The following is a 13935-nucleotide window of genomic DNA, read 5'->3' on the forward strand; positions in this document are numbered from 1 at the left end:
CTGCTATAACAAAATGCCACAAACTGGATAATTACAACAGCAATTCATTTCTCATAGTTCTGGAGGCTGGGAAGTCCAAGATCAAAGTACCAGTAGATGTAGTGTCTGGTGAAGGCTTACTCTCTGCTTCCCAAATAGCACCTTATTGCTGCATCTTCACATGGCCGAGAGTGGAAGAGTAAAAGGACTATAAGAATGTCTACAACCACTTTCATAATAGCACTAGTCACATTCTTTTTTTTTCTTGGAGAGGTTTTCTCTATAGGGTGTGTGTGCTCGCCAGACAGAGAGAGAGACATAGAGACAGAATGCGAGAAATCACACTCCCCTCCCCCCCAGAAGGGATGGTCATGCCGCAATCCCTTCTCTTCCATTCTCCTCTCAGGATCTTGGGCACGCACGCACACGTGCCCAGCGTGAGTTTTAAGCCACCGGGGCTGGGACGCCAACTGTGGTCGACTACATGGGAGTCCAGCAACATAGCCGTTACGCTAACTGCTGGTTCCCTACTAGTCACATTCTTAAGGGCAGAAAACTCATTATTTAATCACTTCTCAAAGGCCTTACTCCTTAACCTATTACGTTGAGTATTAAGTTCCAACATAAAAAATTTGGACAAATTAAAATCACAGCAAAACTGGTGGGGCCAGCAAGTGGTATGGTGGTTTAAGGCATTGGACTCCCACATGGCTGGCAGAGGTTTGATTCCTAGACCCAGAGGCTTGAAACTCACCCCAGGTGTGTGTGTGTGACTATCCCAAATCCCGGGAAGAGTAGGGAGGAAAAGGGATTGCTGTGTGGCCATTCCCCCTCAGGGGTGATTTCTCACTTTCTTTCACTATGTCTCCGTCTAGCAAAAAATCTCTCAAAAGAAAAAAAAAATACCAGAGCAGATAGTGTCCGATTAATTCATAATGGTTGATGTCTTTTTATCTTTGTGTACATAGCCTTCTCATGTAACACAATACTTGGGGATACTATTTTTTATTGATACAGATTTCTTAATAACCAAACTGAATGTTTTACTTTAAGAAATCTATGGAAATATTCATTCGTTGTTATTTTATTCCACCCACTAATCACTTAAGAAATCTATGGAATATTAATTCGTTGTTATTTTATTCCACCCACTAATCACTTCTGTAGTTGCCAGCTCATCTAACATAAGAGCATCGCCTCTCTTAATTGCATTTTATACTCAATGTAATTTATATGACTGGAAATAAATATGAAGGAACTTTGTAAAATTATTGGGAAATGGTATTACTGGGTTCATGCACTTGTATACCTAAAATCCTCAGAGTAGAGTGGAGGAGAAGGGATTATAATATGGCTATCCCACCTGTAGGATGATTTCTCACTTTCTCTCTCTCTGGCAAGCACACATGCCCCATAGTCAAACAAACAAACAAACAAACAAACAAACAAAAAACCTCAAAAAATAGTAAACATCACTTTTGTAAGCAATGTTACCAGACATTTATCCATCCCTAAAGAACTGAGAGTCCTAGTAATTTAACCATGTCAGTAAAGTCTTTTTTACATTTTTAACTAAAGACTATCTGCCTTTTGACACTAATTTAAGATGTTCTTTGACATTTCTTTTTGAAATGCTTTTTTTTTTTTTTTTGAAGAGGTTTTTGCTATAGGGCACGTGCACTCACCAGACAGACAGAGAGAGTCAGAGAGACAGAAAGCGAGAAATCACCCCCCACAGGGGATGACCATGCCATAATCCCTTCTCCTCCATTCTCCTCTTGGGATCTTGGGCACGCACGCACACGCGCCCGGCGTGAGTTTTAAGCCACCGGGTCCAGGATGCGAACCACGGCCAACCACGTGGGAGTCCAGTGACATAGCCATTACGCTAACTGCTGGTGCCTGAAATGCTTTTTTTTTTTTTTTTTAAAGAAGTCACAGGGACATGTTTGTGTTCTCTAATAAGCTTCAGAAGATTAAGATAGGAAATTGTAATTTTCACCATTTCAGATATATTTAGTGAATTCTCTGTTTTTATTTATGGGGAAAACATAAGAAATGACTTTTTACTATGTTCTAATGCACCAAAGTTCATACATGTCTGAAAATCTAACATGGTCCAGAGAGGACTATTGTCTAATAACCATTGATGTGTTTGTAAAAGTTCATACTTTGGCCACTAAAAATTTGATTCTTAGAGAATTTTTTTCCTTTTATTAAAAAATAAATTTCTATAGAATGTGTGTACTTACTGGAGAGAAACAGAGGGTGGAGGAGAATATGAGAAAGCACTCCCCAAGGGGGGTGGACATGCCACAGACCCTTCTCTTCCATTCTCATCTGGGGATTTGGGGCATGAACATATATACACTGGATATATTTTTTAAGCCACAAGGTCCAAGACTCAAACTGCAAGTCAGCCCTGTAGGATTCAGCCGTCTTAACCACCTGGCCACTACTGGCCCACTTGGAGAATTTGGGTTATATAAATATATTCAATAAAATGTTCATGTCCCTTGTCTTGCTGAGGACTAATAGAAATTTAGCAGTCATTGAAAAGGCATCACAGATGAAAAATTGAGGTCATCATACATTATCAGTTCTCTTTCATCATTAACCTTAGCTAACTCAATGAGGGCCACTTGGACTCACCCCAGCTGAATGGTAGACACTAAGAAAAAAGGTATCATAAGAGGATTTGACTTAGATTGAGACAATATGAAGAGTCTAACTTAAAACCATGTGTATAAGCCATATCATGTGTCTTGGTTTTAGTTCCATTATTCAAATATAAATTGATTTGGTATTTCTATTAATTTTCAGTTATTTATTTTTTGATTTTCTAATTGCTGTATAAGATATCTAGGGCAATTTTTTTAAAAAAAAAAAAAAACTAGTTACATGATGCCTTAGGGAGAGAGGTGTAATATTTATGGCAGAATATTTATAGTAATTATTGTTTTAGTCCATTATTGTGTTGATTACAGAAATATCTGAAATTGGATAAGTTTAAAGGAATGGATTTATTTTGATTCACAGTTCTGGTGCTTGTCCATCACAGTATGGCTGAAAGCCGAACTTTAGCAGAGCAGAACATGGTCTGTATCCTGTAGTGTCTGCCTGCCTTATTTCTTCTCCTCTTGCACTTACCAGACTTCAATCATGGGATCCTTTCCTAATGACATTGTCATACCCCAGTACCCTACCCTGGGGCACCATGAAGGAACTAAATCTTCATTTAACACCTGTATAATACAATCCAGGATCCAATACACAAATTTCTAGAAGATAGCCAATCGCTGCCCACTAACACCAAATTCTAAAACATGAAACCTTTGTGGACAAATCATTATTCAAACCTTAACAGTTATCGTGCTTGAAATCCACATATTTAAGAAAATTCTACAAATTACAGTTGCATATTTTTGCAGAGTTCGATTTATTTTAGTGTCCTTAAACTTTATTTCAGTTAGCAAGATAATATATTGTAGATGATTTTTGCTTCTAGTCAGTTCAGTTTAGAAAGATACCCAGCAATAAGATAGCTTCCATTTTTTGCACTCAGTTTTATTGAAAATAAACCCTTAGAAATTCTTCCTCTTTGAATGTAAGTATGATGAGTGAAAGTAAATTAAGATCATATAATTGGTAGGTAGCACAGATTAAATCTAGATTGCATACTTTTACATTATCCCTGGTTCAATGAATTTCAATGTAATAGGAGAGATCAATGAGCAGACAAACTGTGATTCAAGGAAAAGTCATCACCCCCCATTGATACCAAAGAAGAGTCACTGGTGGGGGAGAGTGTTCTGCTCTTAGACTGAGGACTGGAGAATAGGCACAAACATAATATATATGTTTTTCATTTTATTTCAAATAAGAGGTAGGATGATTAAGCATGATTTCCTTATTAGGGTTGCCTACATACGATACTTAGACTTGAGGATAAATGCAATCTTTCTGTTTCTAAAAGTTGGACTTCCAAGACTTTGACTTAATGTGTAGTGATTTTAAAAACCCTAACACAGGGACCAGCAGTTGGCGTAATGGTGATGTCACTGGACTCCCACATAGTTGACTGTGGTTCAAGTCCTGGACCTGGCACCTGGTGAAACTCACGCCGGGTGCGTGTGTGTGAATGCCCAAAATTGCAAGAGAAGACTGGAGGAGAAGAGATTACAGCATGGCCATCTCCCTTAGGAGGTGATTTTTCTCTTTCTATCCCTCTGTCCTCTGTCTCTGTCTGTCTGTCGAGTGAGCACACACACCATATAGCAGAAATGTCTCTCAAAAAAAAAAAGGAAAGAAAACCTAACACCAAGGAAGTGGAGAACTGAGAACTATACTGCCTGGTATACTAACATCAATAAAAAATTACCTTGCCTAGTGGGATTTTTTGTTAGAAAAATAAAGTCCAAAAATTGTCCAGTTATCTATTCATGAGAATTATCTTGTAAACATGTCACAATACATGTTAAAACCCATGACTGTGACCCCAAGCCCCCCAAAATTTGAATCAGAATCTCCAGACACATTATCTTATAAATCTGATACTTTATCAATGACTCAAATAATACTCATACACAGGCATTGTGAAAAACAATATTCTTAGGCCATCAGGTGGCACGGTGGTTGAGGTGCTCGAATCCCACATGGCTGACCACAAGGTTTGATTCTCGAACCTGGAGTCTTTCTTTCTCACTTTCTCTCCTTCTCTCGTATCTCTCTAGTGAGCACACCTGTTCTAGAGAAAATTTTAAAAAGTAATAATAAATAAAATTAAATAATTTTTAAAAAGAAAACGTTCTATACTTTTTTCTCTTGTACAGTTGTTGTAAGTATACATTGAAAACGGATAGTGGTGAGCATTTAAGATCAGTAACCTAACTTAACTAACAAACAGTTGAATTAAAACCTCTAGTTTGTGGTATCTGGGGATTAGTGCCTATGGAAAGTTACTAAGTTGATGTTAACATGCAGTCATATTTCAAAACCACTGATCAAATTGTAGTTAAGTGCCAATGCTTCACAAACTTTGAAATGTGCGAAAATCACCTTGATGTTTTGTCAGTTTGGAAATTGTGATTTGAGAGTGATGGACCTTGAGCTCCTACATTTCTGTTTATTTTATTTTACATTTCTCACATCTAATTGTTGTACCTCTTCATGGCACACAATATGCCTTCTCAAAGCATGCCTGTGGTGTTTGATAATCAAATAAAAAATGTTACTGTATATATCATTTTCACCAAAGAATGTTACTTTCTGGAGTTCTTGTTGTTTCCCTGCATTTCAAGTGAACTTGTAGGTGATATACATGCTACTGGTTCAAAGCTACATTAAGAAACAATAGCTGGGGGCCAGCATTTGGATTGATGATTAAGGAGCTGGACTCTCCCAAGGCTGACTTCTGTTTGAGTCCTGGACCTGTGACGTGACAATCGTACCAGGCACATGTACACACATGCCCAAAATCCCAGGAGAAGAATAGAATAAAAGGGATTGTGGCATGGCCTTCCCTCCCCCACCCCCCCACCCCCACCCCGCCAAAAAAAAAAAAAAAAAAGCTATAGCTGAAACCACTTTATTACAGCAGTGGTTTACTCTATTACCTGCTCATTAGGGCTAAACAAAACAACCATTATAAATGCAAGGGGAATTGAATGTGTAGAACAGTCATATTTTAAGTACAAGCCAAAAAACAAAACAACAAATATACTATCTCTATCTGCTGTACTCTATGCTGTGTTCCTTTTAGGCTTGGTGTAATTGAGTTGAACCACAGTTTTCAGAAATGACAAGTCATAAACCAAGTGACTGCTAAAAATGTTTTTTACTTACATATAGATTGTATCCGATTTTTACTTTTCTAGAATTCCTTGTCATGTTTTTCTAATTCACCAGTAGAGTGTGTGTGCCTACTTTTCTTGGACTTAAGTCACTTTTTGTTTTTGCTTGATGTGATCTTATACACACTCTTTTCAAATGCTTCTTTAGTAAATGTACCAATTTCTTGTCTTTTGTTCTTTGACTTTCACCTGAAAGCAGTAATTATTTCTGGGTTATTGCATCTCTTAGTTTAGAAAGATAAAATGCTGTTAATAAGGACGCTGCATTTGAAGGTTCCATAATCAACTATCCATGGACCATTTCTCCCACATTCATCTTCCCTATTGTTGAAATCATCCTTCTGTTGAAGTCAGAAGACAAGGGCATGGTCCACCTTCATTAACAGTAGAAAGAATGTTTTATGTAAAATTTTTATTCATTTGCCATTGTTTAACAAAGTGAAGGGAATGTTATAAATGTAATTAACTGGATAAACAGAATTTTTAACTTATCCGGGAAGTTTTATGTTTTTAGATTTGCTGTCTCGCAAAAAAGAAAACTGCTTTTACCTGTTTCTACTGAAAATAGCTGACAGGTTGCTTTGCTTTAAGGAATTGTTCATCTTTAAGTAATCATCTATACTTTGGGCTTTATGCAAGAGACATGAGAAAAACATAAGAACAGAACTGCCTGTGCTGACTTTCTGGTGTGATGCTTAACAGGTCTATTTATTCTACTTAATAAATACTGATCTTAAAGATCTGGAGCGAAGAAGGACAAGATGATCCTGCCTTCTGAGCTCCCCTCTCTCCTCATATCCTTGTGTTTGAGCACTTCTTTAAGGCCTCCCCCTTGCCAGGTAGGACCTGAGCAGCAGTTACCAGTGTCTTTTTTTTTTTTTTTTTTGGGGAGGTTTTTGCTTTAGGGATTTTGGGCACGCCTGCACACGCGCCCGGCATGAGTTTTTTAAGCCACCGGGTCCGGGACATGAACCGCGGTTGACTACATGGGAGTCCAGCAACATAGCCATTATGCTAACTGCTGGTTCCCAAGTTACCAGCGTGTTAAACTCACAACAAAGTGGTTACTGTAGCAACACTAGAGTTATTATCCACAGCATACACTATGTAATCAGTATTAATAAGAACATTAAATTGATATTTATTTTTCAGGTTAACTATAACCTATACTTAAGGATCCTGGTTTCACAGAGATAATTTACAGCAAAGACTTCTTTTAAGATGATTTTCACATCATTAGATTTGGGTGACTGAACTAAGTATATACAGAGATCAAAAGCTCTTGATAATTGTAGTGCCATGAATAGAAATTATGCAGGGTTGAAGGTATTGCATTTTTTTTATAAGAAAACATTTTAGTCCTTGCTTTTCATATTCCATAGTCATTAATATTAATTTAATTAAATAAAATAAGTAACTGATATATGATCTTTATAGCTTCAGGAGATTTTAATAAAAATACAAGGAAGGAAATATTCTAGCTATGCATACTTTTTAAAAAGAATTATTTTATTTAACTTTATTTATTTATCTTAATTTGATCAGAGAGGGACAGAGAGAGAGAAAGAAAGGGAAGGTGAAAAAGCAAGCCACCAGGTCTGTGATTCCAACCACAATTGGCCATGTGGGAGTCCAGCGCCCTTAACCAACACATCACCTGCTGACCCCAAGATATGCATTCTTTTAAGAAAAATGTTTAAACAAACCAATTAAATGATGTAAGGTGTTAACATGCTGAACATGACCTTTTGTGTACTAATTAAACTATAATTAAATGGGTCTGAGCCCATTTAATGGAAAACAATAATATAGTAATAGGATGATGGTGAAAATTATCAGTTTGGGGACCAGCATTAACGTAATGGCTGTGTCACTGGACTCCCATGTAGTCGACCGTGGTTTGAGTCCCAGGCCCGGTGGCTTAAACTTATGCCGGGCACGTGTGCGTGCGTGCCCAAGATCCCCAGAGGAGAATAGAGGACAAGGTATTGCAGCGTGGACATCCCCCTGGGGGAATGATTTCTTGCTTTCTGTCTCTCAGTCTCTGTCTTTCTGGTGAGCGCACACGCCCTATAGCAAAAACCTCTTAAAAAAAAATTACCAGTTTTCTCATTTTCATGTTTCAACTTCATTTGGCTGACAATAGCAATGTAGTTTTCTACCCATGAAGAATATTCAGGCAATTCAGACAAAATTAAGAGGAATATAAGAAAACCATTTTCAGGTAAACATCTTTACTTCTTTTTATCCATATAAGTGTGTTCACTTATTAAGTATTAAGCACAGATCTTTCATGAACTATTTCAGATTTCAGTCAGTACAGAGTGTCATTTAGATTTGGATATTAAAGAAGATGGAATGAACCTAAACGTTTACAATGCAAATTCACCTTACAAGTCAATCCGATATCTAGAGATTTTATTCAGTAAATAGGTCTTGTAAACTGCAAAGGAGGAGGGCAGAGTGTAATTATTAATCAAGTATACATTTAAATTATTATTTACATATTTTAGTTCTGTCGTACCTTTGTGGAAATAATACTTGATTTGTTGTGATGGCTCATAAGGCACCTCAAGTGCTCATATTTCAGGGTTACTACAATGAACAATTATTACTGTACTGTAAATAAGTGACAGTGTTCAGAGTTCTGAATGATAGAACAAGAGAGAAAGAAGCTTTTATTGTACTTTGGAGAGAACAGTCTTACAGAACACCTTAATCTTTGAAACTTCTAAAGGAAAAGCACACTCATCTCTCCTCTGAAGTTCATTAGTACAGTCCTTAGGGAATGTCATCAGTTAGGGTAAAGCACACAGAATTGGTCCATCCAATACAGTACAGAGCTGGAAGTTCCATTAATTTTGTGTGTGGCTTGAATACTTTCAGAGGTGTCCAAAAAAGGTCTATCTGTAAAAAATGTCTTCTCTTGGTGATGAAAGTTCCATTTCTAGAACTTTGCTTTGGCTTTATTACAGTTTAAATTAAAACGCAACTCAAACACCCACATGCACACACACACACACACACACACACACACACACACACACACAGCATAAGTAGGGAAACATTTAGACCACTAACATAAAAATGTTATTTTATTATCAGAAGAAAATCTGTCATAGTTGAAGATTTTGAAATAAAATAGGACCTTCAACAAGATTTTAATTGGGTTGGAAAAGAAGGGGAAAATCTAGTTACTTTGACTAGTAAGATAACTGGTACAGCATGGACAATTTAGAGCTCCATTTTTGTGTGGCACAAAGAGGGTGATGAACGGAATTGAAAAAATAGTATATCAAATTTTGTCTGTTTGATATGTTTAAATAACAAATCTTCACTTTGGTATGGTGGAGAATCTAGAGATGGAAGGCAGATGGAAGGGTGGTTGGCTGTGATATTTTAGTGCTGACTCTATCTAGTCTCTGTGTTTACGATTGTTTCATAATGAGTCATTAAAGCATATGTATGTATGTTTCACTGAGGACTTTTTCAAATTCAGATTCACAAATGAAAGTATAATCATCCAACCTATGGGAAGAATAATGGTCAGAAAAAACAGATTGCGTTACATTTCTCCCCTTTCCTCTCTTTCTTTTTCTTTTCTTTCTCTTTTTCTCTTTTCTTACTGTAAGTACATAATGTAATACAATAAAATTAGAATAAGAAATTAGGCAGAGCACTTGTCTTTAAATAATTCAGTTTGAGATGGAGCCAGTAGGTAGTGTGGTAGTTCAGTTGGCAGGATCACGCATGGCCAACTGTACAGTTCAAGTCCTGAACTCGGTAGCTTAAAAGAAAAAACACACCAGGCACATGTGTATATATTCCCCAAATCCCAAGTAGTGAATGGATAAGACATTGCAATGTGACCATCCTCCTGAAGAGTGATTTTTTTTTCCCACTTTACTTCACTCTCTCTCTCTGGTAAGCACATGTGCCTTATGGCAAAAATATAAAATAATTATAATAATTAAGATTGAGAATATCATACTTATGCTTTATGTGCATTTCAAGTGAGTTTTGGTATTTTGTACAAAGGAAAGCAATGAAAATATAAGTTTAGAGGCCAATATAAAACAATCATGTATTTCATTTCACAAATATGATCTTTTAATCTCTAGAAAACTTAAATTATTTGTCCAATGTTACTTGGCAGATTATTTTAAAAAGTCTAAGAGGCCTGAAGATGGCACAATGGTTATGTCACTGGACTCCCACCTAGTTGACTGCAGCTCCAGTCCTGGATCTGGCAACCCAAAACTCATGCCAAACACATGTGCATGTGTACCCAAGATCCCAGGAGGAGAATTGAGGAGAAAATATTGTGGCATGGACATCAGTGAGTGATTTCTCACTTTGTTTCTCTGTCTCTCTGGCAAGCACATGTGCCCTATAGCAAAAATCTCTCTTTAAAAAAAGTCTAATCTAAAAGACCTCTAGTTTTATTTTATAGTATTTTTAAATTATTTGCATTCTTTTTAAACCAGAGGTTATCAATCCAACTCAATAAATATCTGACCTTGGAGACATTATTTCACTTCCTAACTATCAGGTTCCTCATCTATAAGATGTAGAAAATAATAGTAACTTCATAATGTCCTTTTGAAGGTTAAGATACCTAGCCTATAAAAAAACAAAGAAAAACTACCAGGATAAGCATTTCATATATGTGCATTTCTTTTTCACTGTGCTTTTATGTTAAATATATTATAATTAGTGAATTTTTTGTTTATTTGATGATGACACTTAAAATTAGCTTCTAGGAATGTTTAATTATCTCATAAGCTTCCTCAAAAAAGATAAAATTAAAATAAATCATGAATGGTTCTCAAATACTTATAAGGAATGCAAGTGGGAGGAACAAACCCTTTATAATGGTTCTTATATAATCTATAATTGTATTTCTAAAAGTAAAAATGTTTATATATGGATTTCTCGAAAAGGGATCAGCAGATGGTGTAGCGATTACATTGCTGGACTCCCACAGGGCCGACCATGGTTCAAATCCCAGAGCCAGTAGCTTGAAATTCACACTGGGCACATGTGCATGTGTGCTCAGGATTCAGGGAAGAGAATGGAGGAGAAGGGATTGCAGCATGGCCATTCCCCCAGGGAATGATTTCTCACTTTCCCTCTCACTGTCTCTTTCTCTCTCCAGAATACACACATACTAAGGCAAACATCTCTAAAAAAAAAAAAAGTCTCAAAAATGCAGATTTAGTATGTTATCATAAATAAAGCTTTTTTGTTAAATATAAAGAGGCCTAAAGGCACAGCCAGATGGCACAGTCAGTAGCAAACCAAACTGCAGTTTTGGGAAGCCATATGGTTGACTATGGGTTTGGATCCTTAGGTTGGGTAGAAAGCAAGCTGGACATGTGAATGTTTGTCCAAACTCCTGATAAGTTGGAAGGAGGGAAAAAATAAGATTGTGGCGTGAAAAGATCTTGTAGAGAGGGATTCTCTCTCTCTCATGCACACACAGACTTTCTATCCTAAATAAAAAATGTTTAAAATCAAGCTATATTATGTAATACCTATGGCTAAAAATTCTGAAAATTTTGTTATTTTAATAAATCACTTCTAATTTATGAAATTAGTTTCTTATAATTCCAAATTACATTTAAATCAGTTATTTTACTCTTATTCTATAAAATATTTGAAATAATGCCATTTAAAAAATAGCTACAATACTTGCTTCATGTCTTTATTCAGTGATGCAAAAGTGCAGATGCTATGTCATCTAAAAGAAAAGTAATATTTATAATATTTTGGGGAACTGAAATAAAAGTGCTAATTTTTTTCCCTTCTAAGTGTATCAAAGATTTTTAAAAGTATTTAAGATTTGAGGGGTAAAATGCAAGAGAGAAGGAAAGGTGACTAAGTTTAACATTTAGTACCTTGCTCTCCTCCCTCAAATTAGAAAGATAAATAAAAGATATAAATAACATAATGAAAAGTCTAGTTGACTTGGAATGAAATATATTAATTTGACACCCATAGCACATCTAACACCAAATATGTGTATTTTCCATACCAAAAAAGTTTTTCTAATTGGATGTCCCATTATTTAATTCAGTTTTGACACAGAGTTAGTACAGACCCCATAGGTTAAGGCTCAATCCAACAAGACTACCCCAACTTCAGACACAAGTTGCAAGAACTAGTTCCCAGTGTACTGACCTTTCTGAGTGATGAGGCTACAAACAAGGGTTCCCATACCCCTTCAGTTTCCGTTATTTGTTGTAACAACTTTCAGAACTCAGACAACACTTTCTGTTTACCATTTACTATTAAAGTCATTGTAAGAGATACCAAAAATCAGCCAGATGAAGAGGTACATAGTGCAAGGTCTCTCTGTCTCTCTGGCGAGACACACATGCCCTATAGCAAAAAATCTCTCTAAACAAACAAGCAAACAAAATACAACCAAAACAAAACAAAAAACTGGGATTTACCTAACTGACAAAATAACTGAACTATAAAATCTAAATAGTTATACATTCATTATACAAATTGAATCTATATTTAAAACATTGAAAAAAAAAAAAAAAACTCTTTGTTCCAATCAGTTGGCATTGTGTTTAAGGTGGCTAAATCACACAAGACTGACTGCTTAGTTTGAGTTCCAGACCCTGAGGCTTAACTAGTATGCTGGAGTGCTTGGAGTTGTGTCTGTGCTTGTCCAAGTCCTGAGGGTGCAAGAAAAAGGATTGTGTAATGGCCATCTCCCTATAGTGGTGCTTTCTCACTTTCTTTCTCTGTCTCTCTCTGTCTGTCTTACTTTGGCAAGTGCATTCACAATATAGCAGAACAAAACAAAACCTGGGTGGAGGCACTTTATACCTAAATTTCTCCAAAGACAAAAATCTTCCCTAGTCTAGAAAGAGAGTAAATACATCCCAAGTTATTTTATGAGCTCAAAATAATTTTTCTAAAATCTGATAAGGAATTTGCAAATAAGTCAAGTTATAGGACATTTTATTTTATAAAAATATATGAAAAATAAAGAAATATTAGTCAAATTTATCCATATATAAAGATGATGCAATGTTTGCAAATCAATCAAATAATTAACCACTTCACTGAAATAAATAGAAAAACAGAGCTATCTAAATGTTAGAAACATATGAAAGCATATGACATAAGCATGTGAAAATTTTATTTGTTATCTGTGGTCAAATTAAAAATTTAAATCATAATTAAATTCATATACACTTGAATTGGTGAAATTAAAACTATTGACCTTATTGACTGTTGTTCACAATGTAGAATGCAGTTATACACTACTGATGGAAACATAATTTATATACTTATTTAGAAGAAAACTTATTTGAGAGACTACAGCTGACCCAGGAAGTCCCCTTCTAAACACTCAATAAAAACATGAACCTCCAAAAGTACACAAGTGTTATTAACAGTATTATTTATAATAGCTGCAAAATTGAAATTGAAATGACCATCACTAGTATAATGAATATATATGTTAAATAACAATCTGATTGAAAAAACTGCTGACACACATTTCTATAGATTATATTTCATAATAAATATAAAAGAGTGAAAACAGCTTTTTAGGGGAGAGTACATAATTTGTGATTTCAATTTTATAAATTTGTAAAGCTGGCAATCTGTATTGATAGAAAGTCAGAGTAGTGGTGATGTTTAGGGAACAATGGTTGAGAGTGCCAGAGAAGCTTTGAGAGTGTGAGCAATCTTCTTTTTATTGAGTTACATTGTAGTGATGTGGGTGTGTTAACTTTGTAAAAATATATAAAGCTACAGGGTTATGATGTGCTTATTTTTTATTTTATATTTTTCATTTACATTGAATTCACATAAATCTTTATGGCATACAATATGTTTTTCTATAAACAAGCATGCAGTACATGATAATCAAGAATGTTACTATATATATGTAGTTTTCAGTGAAGAACCTTAAATTCTCGTGTCTGTTAAATGTTTGGGTGAGCTCTCTCACTCATCCTTCACAGTCCAATCTCCTCCCATACAGTCTCTGCTATCTAAACTTGTCCTCCCTACTATTTTATCTTAATTATTTATTTATTTATTATTTTGGAGAGATTTTTGCTATAGAGCATGC

The sequence above is a fragment of the Tupaia chinensis genome, unplaced genomic scaffold, assembly GCF_000334495.1.
Source record: "Tupaia chinensis unplaced genomic scaffold, TupChi_1.0 Scaffold146395_1, whole genome shotgun sequence".
NCBI classification, from domain to species: Eukaryota; Metazoa; Chordata; class Mammalia; order Scandentia; family Tupaiidae; genus Tupaia; species Tupaia belangeri.